Below are 22,630 nucleotides of genomic sequence, written 5' to 3' on the forward strand. Positions count from 1 at the left end.
ATCCACACCTACTGCCAATTTAGAATCGCCAATTATCCTAACATTCATGTCTCTGCACTGGGGGAGGAAGCTGGAGAGAGCCCATGCAGGCACAGGCAGCCACCCAGAACCTTCTTGATATGAACTACATCCACTGCACACCCCAAATCCACATTACTTTATTTCAAATTTATGCTGAAGCCCTCCCTTTAGGGAAATGTGTATAACGTAACACACAAAAACATGTTGAAGCGGGTTTGTTCTCCTTGTGCCTGCAGGGATTTACTAATGAAGTCCAGGAACATGCACGTTAGGTTAATTGGTGCCTGTAAATTGGTGCTGATGTGAGAGTGTGTGATTGTGTGTCTCTCTGTGGTAACTAGTCCAGAGTGTGTCCTGCCTATCGCCATATGACTGCTGGGATAAGCTCCCTATATCAGATAAGAGGTTAAAAAAGATGGGTGGATGGTCTTTGGTATAAATATTTTATTTTATCATGAAGCTTCAGTGAAGAATTGGGACAGGCTGACAGAGATGATACAGTCCTGTCAGTGTATATTTATTGAAACATTTCAAACTAAATCAAAAAGAGGAAACTATGCCCAGGGGATGATATGAAGGAGCAGATATATTTACGATTTATGATGTTTAGTTATAGGAGTCCAAAGGGGGAAATAAATGCTACAGAAATTAAAATGAGTTAAGGACTAGCAACAAAGCATTTGATTGTTTTACAAAAGAAGGCTCTGGATTAAAAAAAACCATTCTGGTCATCTGGGGCCTGTCTGTGTTTACTTTGCATGTTCTCCCAGTAACTGCATGGCTTCTCCTCCCACAGTCCAAACACAGGCTTGTAAGGTTAACTGGTTGCTCACTTTGGCATTTCATTAACAGAAAAACAAACAACAACAACATAAAAATACATTCACAGAGTCACTTATGTGCAGCTGTGCTTGCACAGTAAGATCCATTAAATTTACATTTAAAAGAACACTGCAAAATACTTTCTAATTAATAAACTTATGCACTGGGTCACCTTTACAGGGCACATAACAAGCTACTTTAAACCACACAGTTAACCTTAATGTAAAATTCTAAACACATTTTGTTTATAATTTTCTTTCTTATCCTGTCAAGATGACTCCACACTGTTTTGAGGTCCGGGCTCTGGGGAGGCCAGTCCATGACTGATGCGTTCCACTGTGTGTTTTCCTATCCAGGTGTGCTTTTACTGCACTGGCAGTGTGTTTGGGATCATTGTCATGCTGAAAAATGAAGCTGTTGTTTCAGATGCTTTCCAGATGGTACTGAATGATTTCATTTTGATTTCTCTTCCCTTACTTAATATTGGGTTTTTGACAGCGACCCTTTCACTGAGACCATTTCTGCTGAGGCTTCAGGGATCAGTAGATGATTGGCTGAAAGGACAGATGCCTGTGTCTGGATTTTTTCCTGTTTCTCAAGGACACGACTTTCCGATAATGTTCATCTGCTGTAGACAGTTTTTTAAGCATGTCACTTCTTCTTTTGTTCTCCACTTATCCAGTTTCCTCAGTTTTTTAAAGGCATATATGCCAATTTCCCAGCCAATAGCTCTTTGGGATATTTGGAAACAAAATACAAAGAAATAATGGGTGACTCAAGACTTTTGCACAGGAAAAATGGATTCAGATTTTCGTTTCTCATCCAGCAGTTCCACATGTTTTCCTGTGATTTTAACAGACTGCTTCCTTAATTGCTTTCTTTTTGTCACGGTGTGCAGATTGCAGATTTTGTCGTTATCTCAGCTGAACTGCAGGAAGAATTAAGAAGTGATCCAACAAATAAAAAGAGGAAGAAAAAACAAGATGACGCTTCAAAACAAAAGACAGCACATGGCTTCCGCATGCTTTTCTCATCCTAGCATCAGGGTCTTGTAAGGGATATTGTTTCTAATGTGAAAGCATTATGCCATTCACTGTCCTCACAAACACAGATGCCTAAACCTGTGTGAGTGTATGCACCAAGTTAGGACACTAATGTGAGCTTGCAGTAGCTTAAAAAGATGGATGATCTCTTGAAATGTCAGAGACTCATGCCTCTCAATCCTGCTCCTTTCCCTTCATCATCTCTAAGCAGTGAACATGAGAAGTTGATGGTACAGTAGTGACATGTGTAGTCTTTGTTATTCAGAGATGAACTACACAACCAGCCTTCCTCCTCACAACAGCAACAGGCTACCGTAATGATAACCAGTATTGATGTAAAAGCACTCTAATCCATTTGTAATGCCTACAATTCCCAGGAGGCAATGAGGGTATTGACTTCCCCCGCTGCCTTCCTGAGTTTGGAGATCAATTTCCTCAGTGTCAGGGAATTAAAGCAGCGTTGTGTTTGTTGGCAATTCATTTCTTTATATTATCTGTATTAGACGCAGCACAAACACAGGAACCTCAGAGTTCTGTCTTTTTCTGCAGGGTGGTTATAAAGCATTCATTAGGTATTTTTTCCTAATGAGCTTCCACTCATTTGGCGTCCGATCGCATTCATTAATATATTCCCCACTCGGCTTGTGATCGTGTCAACACAGAGTTCAGCACGTCATCCAAACAAAGACAGAAAGACAAAGATTCGAATGTGTAAAGAGTGAAATTCACAAGAAAACATTTCATGTTTTTTCTACTGAGGGTGAAAAGGAGATATTTTAAGTATTTCTTTATTTTGACATGCTCAAAGCTGCTGCTTGGTGTTTCCTTTTTTTCTTTTTCTAGCAGTGTTTGTCATGATCCAGGAGAGAGGATGCAAGAACAAACAAAATGAGGGAACAAAAAAAGCTTTAATTTGTTAGCCAAAAAAGCAAAATAATACACAAAAGTCAAAAGGAGGGTAACAAAACCAGCAAATTCCAAAACAGAAACAGGAGAAACACCTGCAGCTTTTCTATGTCCTTCTCCCTTTAACCCAAACATCAATCTCAATGTGTCACATTGAAGGTTGTCTCAATACCTCTGGAGGACAGTGGAGGCTGGCCTTAATCGAGGATACACAGGTGTGTCCTTTACCGAGGTGCTTTTACCTTTGCTGGGCTGAATGGGATCTTTTGCAGGTTTACATCTTGGACTCATTTTAAACAGAGACATGTTGGCTTTAAATTCTGATCATCACCAAAATGTTATGCAAAAGGCAGTTGAACAGCTGACAGCTGAAGTTTAAAAGAGAGGAAGCTGTAGGATACATAATGTTGGATGATTAAGCCCTGCTAGGGGCTGCAAGTCAAAATATCTTGATGCAACAGTTTTGCCATTCATCCGTAATCTGTCTCTTGCAGGTTTCCAGATATTTGAGTAATGCAGTACCCCTCCACAGTTATATGCTGACAGAAATCTGCCACCCTGCAGAGAGTACTTCTACACATTTCCTGCCAGTATATCTGACCATTTAACTGAAGGCTCAGAGGCAAGGATGTCTCACTTTATTACCATTTTATTGCTTTGATTCCTCTCTTCTGCCTCTTGCGCAACCTTGATTCCTCCCCTCACATCCTAGTCCCTAGTCCATGGCAAAAGCTCCGTCTAAAAAGACATTAGCTCATCATTCATTCGTCTTAAAGTGAAGTTGGGGAAAAGGTTGTGCAAAGAGACAAATGATAAAGCAGAACATTAGGCACAAACACAGGCGATATTTGAGGCGGGGCAGTAATTCACAGAGAAAGGAAGGCAGAGGAAAAGCAATCACCATGATACAACAAGATATCTGCATGGGGAGGCATGGTTGGATAGTCAATACTAATTCTCCAAATACTAAAGACAAGTAGTTAAGTGCTTCCTTTATTATTTCATTTAGCGGAAAATACGCTGAATTGTACATACAAATTTACAGTGATCTCCTTCCCTATCCTCCCATTTTGCTCAATCCTTTATTTATTGACTTGTTTGTTTGTTTGTTTTTCAAATTACTCATAAAATTACTTTATTAGCTTTTATTTATGCATGAGGATTATGTGCATGTGAATTAGGGTTTCTTGTTTTTTGTTTTTTGAAAGTAAAACCAAAGTAATGGTTACTTTATCAGTGATTTTTTTTTTCTGTTGTACTTGCTTGGTTTGGCTTTTTTGTCTTAATAAATAGATTTCAAATAAAATAAAATCTGCTTCTTGTCAAAGTGTTGGCATGCATTCATATAAGCTCTCTAAATCAAGACTATGAGCTATATTAATTAATCAAAGTATGTTTAAAGTTCATTTTACTTCACTTTGCTTCAGTACTGGTCACAGTAATCCTAAACAAGTTGCAGTTTAGGATCTCTCTCCAGCAGAGGAATCAAAATAAAATAGGATTTATTTAATTTTAATAGGATCTGTACTCATTGTTCTTCAGCAAAGAAAACACAAGAACACAGGACTGTGACAGCACTTTTGTTTTTTCAAGTGAAAAACAACTTGAATACAAAAATCAAACCAAGAACATGATCGCTGAAGAGACCCAAACAAAATGTCCAAAATCACCTCTCAACTCAAAAAGAGCTTTCTACAAACAGCATTTTAGGAAATAGTTGCTGAAACTCAAACGTTTCACCATGTCCTCACCACTACATTAGTGATTACTTCTTCTTATTTATATCAGAGGATTTGGTACAGTGAACAGTCTCCTGTGTAAACAACCTGCTCCTGTAGGCTTTCTGCTGTAATATTAATAGAATAAGATGAAGCGCACGGCATCTCAACGGCAAGCCTTAAATCTCCCACAGAGCCAAATACAGGAGATCAAAGAGACACCGGGTTTGTCTTCCTGACTCTCATCTGAAAGCCTGGAGATATGCAGTGTTGTTCCAGGCTCCAGCCTCTGGTAGACAGAGGTTTGATGCCACAAAAGTCAACATATATCTGAACTAAAGCCAAATACACACGGTTCAGTCTTTGCACGAGGGTACTAAAGAATTAGAATGTATGTCCCTCTTTACCTCACTAACTGATCGCACTGCTTTCCTGTTAGATGCCATCTTTAATAGTAAATACTGTTTTTTCCTGCTTTCAAACATGTTCTGAATCTGAGCTTCAGATAATGTGTAACTTCTGTCTTCTGCTGTTATCTCCAAAGCTGGAAACGCTCAGACAAACATTGTTTTTTTTCCCTTTTATCCCCAAAACTGTCTAAAAAAGAAGGCTGCGAGCAATCGTTCATCTTCATGCCACGCAGCTACAACAATCCTACAGATGGCATGCAGCTAAAACAGTAAAAACATGCAGCAACAACAGGGTCAGCCTCTTCATCTCCTGTTTGATAAAGCCCCCTCATCTCAGCCGCAGAGGAGAAAGTAGCTGCCTGCACACAATCGCTGTCATGAATAATGAAAAATATTATGAAATCCTCCACCGAGGACTCGTGTCAGCTCAGTTTGAGTCTTCAAATGAGTGATGTTCTGAAACGGCGCAGACTAAAAGCTGACTGTGACATTTATATTGGCAGAAAGCAGCTGAGGGATCCAGGTTTTAAAGTCTCCTGATGTTTGAGGTCGACTTACAAAAAAATTAAATAAATAATAATAAAAGAAATCGAGCAGTTCAGAAATGTTCCAAACAAGGTTCTTAACTGAAGGCCTCATTCAGAATGGCAGCACTCGCTGCAGGGGATGAGGAGTAATGAGCTAAATTTCACATTGGACTCCTGAGAGCAACTCTCCACCACGGAGAGGAGATGAGCTCGATTACTCTCATTCCTCTCTGGTCACTCTGGAGACTGTACGCCTGTTTGGTCAAGACAGAATGAAAGAGATTGAATTCACAGACGGATTAATTTTGCTTTTTCATACATATTGCAATGGTAATTTCATGTTTTACTGTGCTAGCAATGCAGAAATCCACTGAAGCAAAGTGGAATTAACCCTGTGAAGCCTGGCACATCAAATAATGGGCAGATAACATGGCAACAACACTGCTAAAAGAAAAAAATGAGTCATCTTATCAGGGTTAGAGACTCACTTCTTCAGAGTAGTATCTAGAGACCAGATGATACCCGATGATCTCTCTATAAATAACCTTTTGTAATATTCAAATGGTGCTCTAGAACATCTTAAGCAGCCGTGCACGATAAATAATATACTTAAATGGAGAATTGTCCTTAGTCAACCTTCTTCCTCTCTTTTCGTCTTCTTCTCTCTTGTAGATTTTCTTTCTCTTAACATAAACAAATCATTTTTTGGTCTCAAATTTCAGATATAAAGTATTTATGACTCAAAGAAGAGAAACTTTTTTAAACACTTTATTTCACCTGAAGAAATGATTTTTTTAAAAATCCCTGTGAAATATTTCTGATGATAACGTATATATATGATCACAGGTTTAATTAAATGATCAAAGCACTGACTTTATAACTGTAGCATTATGAAACATAATCATGAAAAATACCTGTAGTTTTATATTAGATACAATGTTACGACATGAGAATATCTGGAAAGACTGATCTTATATTAAATTACTTATAATCTTACCTAAAAATGGCAGATCAGACAGCATGAAAGCAGGAAGTGGTGCCCCCACAAAGCCACCCTCAGACATGTGTTTATCCTCACCTCCTTTACTTTCCTGCTTTCCAGCACTATATTCCTGCTAATTTGTGCTGGCGGTCCTTACTGTTACATTAAAAAAAAAAACAACAACAAAAAAAATCCAACCAAACAACTGGACAAAATGGATAAGTTACTCCACCAGCTGACTGCAGGGGCTCATTCAGTTGCCCCCAGGCTGCGGTCTTACTTGTGGTTCTCAGGAGTTTGTCAAAGTATAATAGTAGGGAGAACCTTCAGCTTTCAGGCTCCTCTCCTCTGGAACCAGCTCCCAGTTTGGATTCGGGAGGAGACACCCTCTCTACTTTTAAGGTTAGGCTTTAAACTTTCATTTTTGATATAGCATATAGTTATAGCTGGATCAGGTGATTCTGCATTTCTTCTCTACCCTCCTCTTTTCACTAGTGTTGTAATACAGCGGTCCCCAACCCCCGGGCCTCGGACCGGTACCGGTCTGTGAGTGGTTTGGTACCGGGCCGCGAAGGTTGAGGCTCAGGTGTGAAATGTATGGTTTTCAGGGTTTTTATCGGTTTTCAGCGTTATTTTGTTATCGTTTTTATCGTTAACTCGGTTTTCCTGGGTCTTTTCACGTGTGTTATGAATAAATCTTTTTTTCGGTACCGGTACTAGTTTTATTTTGTTGTATTTATCGGCGACACCTTAAAGGCCGGTCCGCGAAAATATTGTCGGGCATAAACCGGTCCGTGGCGCAAAAACGGTTGGGGACCGCTGTTGTAATATATGCCCCTATGTGGTAGGACTCGACTTAAGCGGTTAAAGAAGTGCAGGAGACTGATGCTGTCCAGTGTAGCAAGTGATTTATTCACCATTCTGTGGCCCAAGAATATTTACAAAGAAACAAATAAGAAACTCAACTCTATAATTAACTCAATTCAAATAAACATAACTGAACTTAAATCAACGGAAATTAAGGTCAAACTGCACACAGCTACACTGACCTGAACCCTTCTTCTGAAACACCTGAGTTCGTCTGCTTAAATAGTCCCCTTAATCAAACACTTTCTCCCCTGGACTATTCCATTCAGTAGGTAGGTGAGATGAACATGATTATATTCATCCTCTACTACTCCTCTTGACTGGCAACATAAACTCTGGTGTAATCAATACATATCACAACATTAAATCTATTTCTTTATAAACCCTTTAAAATCAACTTTATTAAATTATAAGAATTCTTCCCCTCCTGCCCTTGGTCCCTTCCTGTGACCTCAGATGAACCCAGAAGGTATAAAGCAGGAAGTAGAACTACATTTCCTCCTTTTGCTTCTGGAAGACAGGTAGGTAAAGGTAAGTTCAAAACAATACAAATTAACAGTTGAAATAAATAACATGTTAACTTAACAAACTTGTATGAATTGATTTAAACCAAGATGTTATATTATATAATCTGTAAAAGTGCAGAACATAAACAAACCCGGGATAGTAGATGTTTGCCTATTGCAGATTACATGTGAAATATGGTTAAATCAAAACAAGAATGTTAACTAAGAATGTAGACAAATGGTCTTCTCACCCACTTTGTCACACCCTATTTCTTCCCATAGTTTGTTTTGTCCTTTTCTCTCACCTCCCAACCAGCTGCCGTATATTATAGCCCCTCCCTGACATTGATTGTTTAATCAATGTCAGGGAGGGGCTATCAGGTCTTTTCCTGTTGGAGGAGGTTCTTTCTCCCCACCATCCACAAATGCAGCTCATAAAGAACAATCTGATTGCTGAGGTTTTCACTCCAGTGCCAGAGGATCTTTACCTTGCAGTATAAATCACCCATAGGAAACTGTAGTTGTAAAATGAAGCTATATAAAATATAATATCTAATGTGTTCATGTGAGGATATAAACTTTCTAAAGGAAAACGCCAGCAGATTTTAAAGCGGACCTACTATGGTCATTTCCATCTCTGGATTTGATTCTCAGTGTCAAAAAAGCTCCTATGGCTCCTCCCCCTTAAATCCAGCTTTCTTCTGACACTGTATCTGCAAACACAAGGTTTGAACAGCAGGCTTTAGGCTTGAGATAGCATTAGGGATGTCCACTCTTTCTGACATCACACAGAGCCAAAAGTAAAAAACAAACAAACCCTGAAGCTTGACAAGGAGTACTTTTACATTATTATTTGAAGCTTCAGTTGGATTTACAATGACAGTATATGCATGTGACAGAAAATAAGGAAAAGCAGAGTAGTTCCACTTTAAATAACTGTGACTTGACTTCCCTGGCTTAAAATATTGCATTAAGCCAACCTGGCAGGTTTCACATGTGCGCACCTAACTTTTCATTCAGGTGTGTGCGTCGCTACTGTCACACTTGTGCAGGCTCGGGAGCTGTGAGCCGCAGAGAGATCAAAAAGGACTACAGATTTCTCGTCTCCCACGGGCGCTCGCTCATCATACTACTCCTGACTCTACACACCTCTGGCTGCGCTGAGGGAAGCTGATAATGAGACAGGATGGTATGTAGTTCAACTCACTATATGATATCTAATGTTGTTAGATTCTTTTCCACATACTGACACTCAGCGGGAAATCATCTCTTCTCACTGAGGTCAGAGGTTATGTAGAAAAAAATAAATTTGCCACTGAAAAGTTTCTCAAACATCTCTTCAGTGATTACATACGACCTTGAAGTCTCTGTAACTCTCCACACACACGCACACACACGTCCTCATTGCACTTCCTCTCTCCTTGAAGGCTTTCCAGCTGACAGCTGTTGGCAGCGACACCAGGACAATCAGAGGAGGAGGTGCTGTAATCTAGACCTCAGTCCAATCACCACATGATGTTACACACACACACACACACACACACTGATACACACACTGATACACACACATATACACACTCACACACATGTGAAGCCACTCATTGTGATGCATTTCACAGGCCCAGCTTCATCTGACTTCTGTGCACATATTCAGGTGAGTGTGCGCTCGTAAGGTATGCATGTGCATCAGCTTCAAGGTGGAGCATGGCAAGTGATATTAATGGGAGTTAATTGGGGCAGAAACTGGCAGATAAATGAAAGGGGACTAGAATACCTCCTCCACCTCCTCCTACCTCTCTCCACCCTATTGCCCTGAATCCTTCTGCCCTGCAGAGGGGCGAGAAAGTGCGTGTGTGTGTGAGAAAGAGAGCTGAGAGATAAGGCATGATTTGCGACATGAATCCTGCTGCATGCCCCCATCCTCATTAACACCTCTTGTATTACGTTCACTGCTTCACATGGCTGGTGTGCGCTATCGACTGCTGGCACAGCAGATTAATGAGCTGCTTAGAAGTCGCTGCACTTCCAGGCTTCATGTCTTACAGCGTCACACATTGTGTGCTACAGTAGAGTGGAAAATATGATTTCATGTGAAAAGAGGTAAATGTCAGCTAAAGCAGCACTTGAATTGCAAACTCACACCTGTAACAGGCGATACTGCAAATACTGCAAAGCTAACAACAAAATGCAGTGATGCGAATGCAACAGAGTGAGTGCCTGCATGCTCAGCCCATAAAATCTATATGATCATCATTTTATGAGCATTGGCATTACTACACACTTTGTTCAGCACTTCATCTGCATCACTAAAAGATATGCATGAAGCCAGAAGTGTAACTGCTGTCATCTTAATGCTCACATAACTTAAACAGGGATCCTAAAATACTGAATGCGGGACAAAATGGGATATGCTAGCAGTTCATGTCCAACGTAAAAATAAAAATGGAATGAGAAGCAGGTTTCTGGTTTTGCATTTAGCACATTAAACACAAATAAATGTTGAATGTGACTTTTCCAACTCTCTTTTTTTTTTAAATAAATACAAAAAGAGTAAAGCTTGCTCTGATAGTCTCTTATTTCACTAGCAATTTTCTTTTGGCCTGATACACTTATACTCTCTTACTCCTTTTGTGAAATTAAAAGGGGAAAAAAGTATCCAATGAGACAAAAAATTACAGAGCCCCGCAAGGGACATTGGAGAAAAAAAAAATAAAGATGAACTTTTGCGAGATCTCGCAAAAGTTCATCTTTATTTATTTTTTCAATGTTCATTGCGGGGCTCGGTAAAAATAAAGTATTTACCAGTCAAAAAACCCCACATTTTCTCTGTGCTAGTTTCCATCATATTCACCAAAAATCTGCATTAGATTTGATAAGAATAAAATGCTTTCCTCACATGGACTGGGTAAAAGACAGACTATAGTTGAGCACACATCCTGCAGAGTCAGTGAAAGAATCATGGGAGCCTGTCTCGAGGTGTGGGACAAGACGAGGGTTATAAATACTGTAGTTCGACATAAAGAGGGACATCAGGTCAACATAAATTTATAATTAATTTTCTTTCGCTACAGCCAATGTCATAACGCCAACGTTTCTATTTATATTATTATTTATACCTATATTCCTTCAGGCTTCCGTTTAAGTCTCTTTGGTCTGCTTCCATGCAAGTCTAGTAGCGTGGGCATCTTCTATGTATTAGTTGAAACTGAAGTTACTTAACACTGATTTTAAGTTGGCTTGGACGGTTATAAGGAAACCTCTGCAGACTTTACTGTGGACATTATTTATTGCTCACGTAGTGTTTGAAGTTTTCCGATTGATTTCGAGAGAAGCATTTAAGCTGCGCTTCAGATGAACTATGAGGAGTCTAAAGTAGGTTTAAATTTATTCAAATATTGATAAGTCAGTGAAAAGAGTTTCATTTTAATGGCCTCTTATTTCTTTAGAATTTAGTGAGAAAATTGGAAACAGGATTTTTTTTAAACCACTGACATGTGTGAATGTTCTGGGAATACAACATACAAAGCAAAAACAGAGTTTGTGTAAGTGAATATTTGTTGTAACCACCTTCATTCTACAACACAACCTCGTTGTAATTTCTTCTTAAAGTATTTTCCTTCTTTGGATGTTGGCTCACTTTTGTTGTTCACACACTGCTTGAATAAAACACACTTTAAAACCTATTTTTTTATGTTGAGGTCCCGGCTGTTCTTAAGGACTTTCATATACTGTTCACCTGCTGCTGATAGTTTTTTGGCCTACCACTTTCTCTTTTATCTTCCACTTGTCCAGTTTCTTCAGTTTCTTTAAGGACATCATGCTGAGATTTGCTGAAATACTATTTTATGCCTGTCAAACTGTGTTATTGTTGGAATTTTCATAGACCCAACTAAAGAAATGGAAAAAAAAAAAACAACCCATGTGGTTTTTTTTGACAGACAGCTGGTAAAAAAGTGCCTAAAGATACAATTTAAAATTGGTTCTTTGCCAATGTCTGTTATGTGCAGACACAGCCCGGGTTCATCCCTCCAGTTAGGCGCCTTTTTCATGCTTTAATGATTCATGGATCAGCATTAAGTACCTTAACATAAAAGACATATTCCTCTGAAAATGATCAAGTACAAAATAATAAATACAGAATAATAAATAAAATAACACAATTTATAAATAAAAAATATATATAAATAAAAAAGAATAAAAGTAAAAGTTCTCTAGGTTTTTATAGAGATGCAAGACTAGAAACAACTGTCTGAAGCTGAGCATTTGTCTCACAGGGATTAATTGTGTGGATGGCAACCTCCTCATCTGAAACTTTAGGTGCACCCTGGGCAGGTCGCATGTCCACACCTTACAATCAATTTAGAACTCCCAGTTAATCTATGGACTGAGGGGGACAAGCAGAGGAAACCCATGCAGTCCGTCTGGCCCCAGAAGGCCAGAAATCTTATTGATGTTGAGGTGATAGTGCTGAGTGCTTTCTGAGTAAGTGCTTTTTACTGATCATTAAAAAGAAGTTTTGTTTATATCAGCAGCAAGGCTCCCTGTCTTTGCAAGCGCACATGACACTGAAAGATGAAAACTCTCCAAACCATTCAGGATCATCTGCTGGAAACACAACAAATGCAGAAATATCAAATAACCAAATATATCTCACTTTAATCTTATGAGAACTTTAACCAGTGCAGGCCTCACAGGGAGTAGTCCCCTCCCTGTGGTGCTGAAATCTCAACCAGGGCTGACAGCTGTTTCCCGCTCCTCTGTTCTGCACTACACAGCCTGAAGATTTCTCTGATTCAGATCCTGACCGAGGTCACTTTGAGCATCTGTGTATGCACGCCAGCGTATAACCCTCCCACCCATCCACACTTTTTTTTGGCTTGCTCACCACCTCCAACAACAGCTAAACACCATGCTGCTGTTGTTGTTGTCGCTGCGCGATAAAGCGGTAGGAGCGAGGGAAGTAAAGGTGGGGAAGAAAAAGCAAAAATAAAGAGACAGAAGTGAGGAGGAGTGACAGCAGCAGGGAAGTGGTTGATGTTCACAGCTCAGGCTTAAAATAACATTTGTGTCTGTGTGGTGTTTGCAGAAGAGAGAAGGTTAACACCAGCAGCGCAGGATGACAAAAACAAAAAACAATGAGGAAAGAAGATGTGATCATTAGTTAGGAGGACAGAAAATGAAAGCTGGATACTCGTGTCATTTTCAGGCTTGGCGAAGTAAAGACCAATGGGATACAACAGAAACAAGGGTTACAAGACTGGAATCCCAATGCACCTTATTTCTGACATGAAGGGAAGGAAAGCAGCTGCTTAGAAATGCAGCACCAGACAGGCAGAGCTGCTCCATCAGAGAATGGCACAGAAACAGCGAAACCACATTTCAAAGAGAGACTTCACTTCAAGTCAGGAAAAAAAAGAAAAGAAATAATCTGCTCTTTATTTTACTTGCAGTAGGACCACCTCAGCCATTAGACTGCCTTCATTCAATTTATGTAAAAGCAAATAAAATTTTACCCCGGGATAAAAAGAGGTCAGTTTGGGGGACGGTCTCCTGAGAGGACTATCCAATACCATTGATCAACTTTACAGTCTAATCATCTCTGAGTCGAGGGAGGTTTGTCAATGAGAGCAGGCTAATCAGAAAATTATGTTCATCATTCATTTAAGGCTAATTGACCGACTGAAAGAGAGGACAAAAAAGCTGGACAATTGTGTGGGGTTAAAACTGCTTTTGCAGCTTGAGATAGTTAATTAAACTGATTAACATTACTTGCCTTTGAAAACCTTCAAACATATCTTTTATGAGTCCTGTAAAAGCTTATTAAACACTTACTTGGTGGTTATGTAGTACAAGATATCATGCTGAGAGACAGCAAAGCCAAAACAGCATGTTGCAGGTGAAACTTCCCCGTCAATTTATGATCCATGCAGAGGATGTGGAAATAAAAATAGAAGAGCAAACAATGCTTTTGTTTTGCCAGAGCCTGCTCCTGCACAGTGAAAAACACTAAAGCAGACTTACATATTTCACTCTGGCATATTCTTGTTTAGGTGCTTATATGCTTGTACTTATGTTTGGACATTCAAGACTGGGAATCCTGTTAACTCACCAAACCTCTGTACCTGTCTCCCCCTAAGTTGTCCCAATAAAATAAAAATAGATTTTCTAAACCCTGAAAACCAACCCCAGAGGAGATGTAGGAGTTTCTATTTCTTTTTCTGTTTATTATGCATACTTTTGTCTGGTGGTGCCACACATGTTTCATACTCCCAGCATTAAAAGCGAAATACCTTTTAACCTTGGAAATCCCTCTACTTTGTTTTAACTGGGAAAACACAGTTTAATCCAATCTTTGTGTGTTTGCTTTTGTATTTATGGCTTAGATGGTATAAAAAATGGATCCAGCTGTTGTGATGTCGGACCCTATTTCCTGTCCCGAGCCCTGATTAATGGGGAGGGTTGCGTCAGGAAGGGCATCCAGTGCAAAAACCAAATCAAACAAGGATGAGATTCCCACATGATTCATGTGCAGGTTACCAGCGACAACTTTCCGTGCTGCTGGTCAACAGGGTGCCGGTGGAAACTGTGCTACTGTTGGCCAAGTGCACAGGAATAGGAGAGGGGGAAGGCATGTTAGGAGGCAGCGAGAGAGAAGGAAAGGCTGGAGTGTGGATGGAGCTGTCAGCCAGGAGGAAAAGACAAATACCAGTGCAGATTCATGGGTGTTGTGTAGTTTTCATTTCACTGACCAATAATTTTCATCCTCAACCTTTATTTGATCATAACTAAATAAAAACGAATGAACAGGGACTAAAATTGCCAAGAAATGTAAATTTAATCAACAAATAAAAATGTGATGAAAATATTCTGGAGAGATGAGATCCAAACGGAACCAGTTAAGTTGTGAAGAAAGTCAGGACAAGTTAGGAAGTGAAGATTTAAAAGCCTAAACTATGACTAAAACTAAATCAAATTTTGGAGAGTAGTGAACGAGAACATGCAGAGGGTTGGTGTGACAGAGGAGGACGCTGGGTACCGGATGAAATGGAGGAAGATAATCTGTTGTGGCGAGGGAAGAGAGCAGCCGAAAGAAGGAGATGAAGATTCCATGTATTCAATGTTAGTGTTTTGCAGTTCCTTTGGGGCCTGAAGATACCATATTTGGATTGGAGGGTAGAGTGAGTGATAAGTTAAGGTATAAACTAACACTACCAAGTAAATCTGGGACTCTCCACCATTTGACCTTAGAACTGAAGAAGCTTCTCGGATGAGAGGTGAAACATCTTCAAGTAACTTAAAGAAGTCCAGATGCTTTTCTTTGCAAGCTCCTTTGACTACGATGACCTGGATGACTGAGAACCTTCACAGACATAACACTACCGAGCTTGGTTGGCAAGGCTCTAGTAGCACAGACATGCAGGAAAGTTTATCTTTAGTTCTCTTTCCAGCCTCCTCCCAGGATTAGACCAGGGATATGTCACTTGTTAAACACTACGCTATGAAGCCATCAACCAGAGGGATGAGTTATAAAATCATTAACTGTTGGTAGCTTTTTAATGCTGCAAACTCAGGCACCTATGGAAGCTGACTCACTGGATCCATCCTTACGTTGCCAGCAGAAGAACATTTTATTTATTTATTTATTGGTTGCAGTTTGGTTTACAGTTTTGGAAAAAGCCAAATTTAGAAAAAACCCCATCTCTTTCTCCAGTCTCAGTACATGCAGAGCATCCCTCTGCTGCTGCTCAACCTGGCATGCCCTTTCACAGCTACCACGCCACTGTGGTAAATAATGCAGTCTAATGTTTTGTAAATGGCTTGAAGCCTCTAAGGGTGATGAAAACAAAGTCAGATTTTTCCCAAGTATGTGAGGATTATTTCAAGTAACCATGCTGTTGGGGCTGCGCTGCAGAAACAAAGTTGCTTCTTTTTCTTTTAGTCATAATCTACATAGAAGTTATTATGATAATCCTCCTGGGTGCAGATATTGTTTTCCTCCTTCAGATACTCGCTCTAATGCTTGAGCCCCCCTGCTGCCTTACAGCACACAAGAGACAGTTTCTGAAGTTGCATCCAAACACTGATGCCGCCTCACATTTTGTGGCGCCTCCTGTTTGAAGTCGTTTTTTCTTGGAACAGTCTTCTCTTCAGAGTTTTAAAAATGAGTGCAATCAAAGCTTCTTCTGATTTCTTTTTGGAGCGCTGAACATGTTTGGGAGCGAGAGGTCGCTTCCCCGCGCCGAGGATCCAGTCGGCACTCCGATGAGTGAGATGCTGCATCGCCATGGAGACGGGCTGCCTGCCGTGGCTGCTCCAACTGATACGTGGATTTGTATGGATGAGTGTCAGGATTGCATCAACACCTCAGCACTGTGGTGTGAATGCGACACAAAAGTCGACTCTTGTTTTCTTGTTTTCTCCCCCCTCTGCTTCTCTTCTCATGATTGAAACCCACGCCATATGTCCCAGCCCTCTGGAGTAATCGGCACGATCATATGAGCAATGCAGCGACATGCTTGACCATAATCCAGAGCAGATTTTTCCCTTCGAGTAACGCAGGACCCTGCTTCCTAATCAGCAGCGTGTGTGTGTGTGCAGGATTCGGTGATTTAGAGCAGGTGTTCCTATTAATTAACAGCTCCCACTGCTGAACCTAAGGTGTAAATCTGCAGAACAAGGCCCGTGCTATATCCCAGACAGACGAGAAACATGTGTTAAGCCTTGTTTGCTGTCAGTAAAGCTGAAATCCTGCTACAGCGTTAGTGTTTTTGGAGCTCAGCATCAGCAGGCATGTGAGGTGAGAGCAGAGGAATGAAAACATTTTATTTTCTCAGCTGGATGGTCAGATTACTTTCAATCCAACGAATGTTTCACTCCTAATAAGCCAACGTATGTTACATGTTTGATCAATCGCTGCGGCGTCTCCCTGCTCTTTGCTTCATCAGATGTTGTGACAGTATTCTTGAAGTGGCAGATGATTTTGGCAGTTCTACTGAATCTTTAACGGTTGTCCTTATTTTCTCTCCAAAACCGCCTGCCTTTGAAGTCGGACCGAGGGGGATTGCTCCTCTCCATTTCAGTAACTTCTAATGTGTCTCTGATGTGCGGTGACGGCAGGGAGTACATGTTCTCCTCCTTTTTCTTTCTTTCAAGCCCCCCCCCCCTCTCATTCTGCCTCTTTCTGCATCACTAATGACTGATGATGTGGTGCAGGAAAAAAAATCCAGAAAAATGACTGACTGAGGGAAAATCCACCTGGCACAAACAAAGAAGTGCGATTTCGCCGTGTTGGAGCTCCTAAATTGCGCTTCCCCAACAATGTGTCAGTCAGTACAAGTCAATGTTGAGCAACCAATCTCAAAAAATATCTCTTTATTTAGTTAATGCCAGTCAGTTTACATCACGAGCTCTGTGTGCTGTACGAAAGAATGAGATCACAAATACAGAGCAGTTGAGGCATCTTACTTAAATGCCTGGGCACCTTTTAGGTGAGGTGTTTTGAACATGTGCTACCAAGAGAAACCCCCGGAGCAGACCCAGGACATGCTGGTTTACGTCTCTTTGATGGCTTAGATCGCTGCTCCCATGACCCGAATCCAGGTAAGTAGCACAAAATAGATGGATGGATTGTAGGGGTTGCTGAGAAAATTTAAGGATGTGTCCTCTGTGTTGGAGAAGAAAAGAGGATTAAAATTTGTTTTGTAAGTTCAGATTCTCTTTCTGATGTCCTTCCAGGCCACTGTATATACATACATATATACAGTGGCCTGGAAGGAAATCTCACAATTTCTACTAAAGAATCTTTAAGAATGACTGACAATACCTTTATAAAAATGCCAAAAAAAAAGTGCCATCCCCACAGACACAGCAGCCAGGGAAGCAGAAGAACAGCACATGAAGAAGGCCCTGAGTAAATGTGGTTATCCCAGCTGGACTTCTCAAAGCTGGGAAGGCGCTATAAGAAAGCTCCAGCCGATCCAGGAGAGAAGGACAACCACTGCCTAAGCGAAAACCTGTAGTGATCCCATATGTGTCAGGAGTATCAGAGCAGTTGAGACGCATTTTTTCTAAACACCGGGTCTCTGTGGCTTTTAAACCCCAAAACATGCTGCGCCAAAAACTGGTCCACCCCAAGGATCGGGTCCCCCGACACAAACAGAGTAACATAGTGTATGCTGCTAAGTGCCAGGAGGATTGCCAGGATTTACCAAACAACCTCTGGCGAAGTGGATGGCACAATGCAGAAGAGCCACCTCGTCAGGCCAGGACTCTGCAGTCTATTTACACCTACAGGCCAGTGGACACTCTTTCAAGCATGAGGATGTACACAACCTGGACAGGGAGGAACGCTGGTTTGAGAGCAGAGTCAATGAGGCCATTTACGTGAAAAGGGAAAGACCATCTCTGAATCGAGGAGGGGGCCTAAGGGTACATCTTTCACCATCTTACAATGCTGTGATTGCAGCCATTCCCCAACTGTCTGTGAATGGCACTCATGACCATTGATCAGTGGGTTTTGGTCAGTGGTTGTTGATCAATGGTCAGAACAATGGGCTGAAACCAGCCCATTGTTCCTTCATTATGCAATGTACTGTTTATAAGATTGGGGAAACCTGCAGTCAGCTGAGACTGAAGAAGTCACTTGGATGAGTGACGAAACGTTTCTCCCACAAAATGCTACGTCCAGATGAACAAAATCAACTTCTGGAGAAGTGCCATGAATGTGTTTATTTCATCTTTAAAACCTGTGAAGGCTTTAAACATCACTTTTGGAGCCAGTCTCAAGTGGCCATTTGAGGAACTGCAGTTTTTGGCACTTTGCTTCTTGTTTGCAGACAGGTGAGTCCAAATTCTCACTGTCTTTGGTATCTAAAATTCCCGAGGACGACATCTGACTCTTTTGCAGCTGAACACTCCACTTTATCAACCAGATAATTCATAGCTTCAAATCTGGTTTGATACCAGCAGCTTCCTTTTATATACAAACAGAATCAGCTCGCGAGTACGTGGATGATGGGAGGTGAGTTATGGAGAAACTCTCTGCCCGCAGCTCCTCAAGGCCCCCACCGATCCCAAGCAGCTCGTCTCGGTCATCTCTCTGAGAGGCCTCTGGGAGTGATAGGATGCTGCCAGCAGCAGCAGCAGCACGGAGAGGCGTTTCCATGGGAACCGGCAAGCTCGCAGTGAGGAAGAGCATTAATGGTTGGCTAAGGTGGCTATGAGCATCACTAAAACAACACACGTACCCTCCGCTCCTCTTTCTTTCTTTCTTTCTTCCTGATCTGTGACCTTCTGCAAAATGATGACTGTAAACAAACGCACCTGTTAACCTGCAACACACACACACGCACACATACACACACAAGAAAACACTTGACTCACACCTCAAAAGGTACTGTTCCTCTACTGTTTCCCCTGTGTACTCATAAGTGAGTCCACTGGGACGCAAACATACCCATCCACACGCACACACACACACGCACACACACACACACACACACACACGCACACACACACACACACACTTCTTAACTCCCACCGCCAAGTTTATCAAATAACAACCTTCTCTGCATCGCTACTCGAGCTCTGGAGCCTTTTGATGTCCTCTCAAGCTTAAACCTCATTTGTATTCTACTTCTGCCCCCAGTTTTCACTAAGCCTGCTTTGATTCAGTGCCCCCCCCACCAACATATTTTCCAGCCTTAACATTGTTAGTCCTGTTTTCCACGCAGCATGGTGCACCTCCTCATTCACAGCTCAATAAAGCTGTTATAATTGTTGACAGATGATCAGTGCAATTAAGAGCGTAACTTAGAGGGGAACCGGCAGGGAACCCATTCTCGAATGGGTTTGAGCAGTTTGCTGCATTTGGTCTTTATATATAAGAGACAGTTTCAGCAGGTAAATGTGAGTAAAGCATGATGTAGATATTCCATTCTATTCTAGCTGTCATGCTTCCCTTCAGTCAACCCAGTGGAGCACTTGAATCCTCCGCAGAGCCCGCGATCAGTCTAAGAGAGAAATATATTCTGGATGTTATGTCTGTAATGCTTAAAGGCTGCAGTCGTTAAACACCTTCCTCATTCTGTTTTGAGGTATTGATTGTAAAGAGGATGTGATTGTGGAAACGAAAAGTTCTGCTGACAAAGCTGTCTGTGTAAATGTAGATTTTTTGTTTTGGCTCTTTGGAGAAGAAGTGGGGCTACGCGTATAAAAAAAACTGAATGTGGTGCTTGAACTCTGAACTTTGGGCTGAGAATGTGAGGAAAAAGCCAGGTGAAGTGCAACAGCTCTGCTGGAGAAAGGCAGGTGGAGTGTGTCCAAGTAATATCCTTAAAAAAAAGTGGCTGATCGAACAAAAGTCCTGTTATACTAAAATATTCAGTATACCCTCCATGCACCACATCTCATTGATAAATTCCACTCTAAAACTAAAGAGCTAACACAGACAACACCTTTTTCTGCTACTGAGGAAGCAGAGGAAGAAGAAGGGAGTGACTTGGTTTATTTATGTAAAACTTATAATTTAGGGACATTTATAAATGCTCCTCCTAAATGGCAGCATTTAGTTCATGTTTTCATGTTGTCAGATCACTTTTCCCTACAAGTGTCCCATCTTTCCTTCACTGTCTACCTCTTCTGTGTGGTTCTTGCGTCTGCCATCTGTGGCTAAAGTGTGGTGGTAAAGAGGGATTGACTCAGAAAAGCAGTTTTAATGCTGAACTCAAACAAAACAAAAAAAACACACAAAAGCCCAAAATCCTAGCAGTGCTGGATCAAGATGTCACCAAGGAAACGGAGAACTAACATACTACATAACTACGACGGATGACGGATGACAATATCGGCACTCACAGGATAACTGGAGGAGAGACAACAGGTGGGACGCACGGCTGAAAACTGTAGATATAACGAGGCGGGGGAAGTAAGCATAATACAGACGCATAAAACAACATATACCACAAAGAAACAGGGCACAAGGATTAGTTTGACATGGGGAAAAGAGGTGGACTCGACAGGGGGGCATGGAAAGACAAAGGACAAATGTAAGGACTGACAAGACCACAGACTTTATATAAAGGATGGACCAACCCAGTCCAAGTGTAATTTTCATATTACGCTGCGGTGTTTATATATTTTTCTGTCTTCGTTTTCTGTCCAGTTCAGGCAAAAATGCTTAAAAAAAAGAAAAATAAAAGAATGAAAAGTGTCCCTGATTGCCCACTGAAAGATAAGTGGTGTGCATTTTCAAGTGGAGATTAAGACCTGCAGTTTAAATGTGAGAAGAAAACTGAGCAGGTTTTAGATCCTGGTGTGTTCTGCTAAATTTGGAAAGTAGCTTTCTCAAGTGACCACCACCTGTAATATGAAAATAGAGCTGACAGCCATTTTTCAGCGTTTAAATGTGGTCTGTGTGATGTAGCCCTCACCCGGGTGCCTTTCCTATAAATTAAGGAGGATCCGAGCATCATTCAGTCTCAAACAATGACAGCCAGGTATCAAAACAGGCCTCTCAGAGAGTTTGAAATATGAGGAAGAGCTGAGCCCGTGCATCCGTCTCCTGAGCACCGGCACCAGCATCACTCATTAGCTCAAACTGTCACCCACTGAAACGAGCATCAGTGAAACGCACACGCATGGGCACGCGGGCTTATCCGAGCTTCAGACGGGTCACGATGTCCTTGTCCTGCTGCCTCACTCAGGAGGAGGAAAATAAATCAGGCGGCTGTCTTCTCCATCCCAAGCCTGGTGATCAACAAGATAACCTCCCGTTGGGAAATCTATAAAGATGGCCAATCCTCAGGGCTCACAGACATGTGAAAGCCAACGGCAGAGGACGGGACGTGTTGACAACAGTTAAAACGCACTCTAAAGGAGACAACAGCAGCTACGGAGACTAACAGATCAAAGGGAAGCTTGATGTTGTCCGCTGGTCATTCATTTGTTTACAAAAAGAGGAAACAGCCTCCAGCTTTAAGTGTAGGGAAAGATACATTGTCCCCTACAGGGATATGTAGGAGTCTCTGTTCTGCTGTGAGCATCATTTTTGATGGTTTAGATCCACTTGTGCCCACTTGTGTGGGAAAGCGATGGTTCTGTGATGGGAATGGACACATCTAGGGTGAATATGCCTCCGTAAGGACATTGAATGCATTCATGGGTATGAAAATGATTCCATCCTTCAAATTAAACTGAAAGCAGGAAGTGGGTGTTTTATTTTGAAAAGGGTGACCGCTTCTGACACTTGCTGCTGCACATGCAATGTGACTGAAAGCACTGTCTCAGATTTCATTTAGATTCAGTGTTGAAATGTCATCGTCTCAAGCGTGTGTGTTCTTTTTTAAAATAAAGTGTAACTTTGCAAAGTACACGAGACATTTCTGCGCTCACTTTTCAAAATAAAAGATCCCTGGTATAATAAATGCATCTAAATGGTTTGCTGTGATTTTTCAAAAGTGGAAAAGGACAAGAGCGGAAAAACATGCATTGGAAATACACCCAGGGGACCCAGTACTAATATATATATATATACTAATATATATATATATATATATATTAGTATATATATATTAGTATTATATATATATTAGTAGTATATATAACATGCATTGGAAATACACCCAGGGGACCCAGTACTAATATATATATATATATATATATATATATATATATATATATATATATATATATATATATATATATATATATATATATATATATTAATATATATATATATATATATATATATATTAATATATATATATATATATATATATATATTAATATATATATATATATATATATATATATATATAATATATATATAT

The 22,630-nt window shown here is 40.7% G+C and overlaps 1 protein-coding gene and 1 long non-coding RNA gene across 2 annotated transcripts in view; one reads left to right on the top strand and one right to left on the bottom strand.

Annotated features, from left to right (window-relative positions):
* lhfpl3 (LHFPL tetraspan subfamily member 3) overlaps positions 1-22,630 on the bottom strand; it is a 60,029-nt gene that overhangs the window by 13,366 nt on the left and 24,033 nt on the right. The window lies entirely within an intron of this gene.
* On the top strand, positions 7,251-11,614 carry LOC309692067. The gene is made up of 3 exons (XR_014272198.1): positions 7,251-8,991; positions 9,230-9,281; positions 9,422-11,614. It is a non-coding gene; the product is annotated as an uncharacterized lncRNA (long non-coding RNA).

This window comes from Aulonocara stuartgranti, assembly GCF_965226115.1.
Source record: "Aulonocara stuartgranti genome assembly, chromosome: 17".
NCBI lineage: Eukaryota > Metazoa > Chordata > Actinopteri > Cichliformes > Cichlidae > Aulonocara > Aulonocara stuartgranti.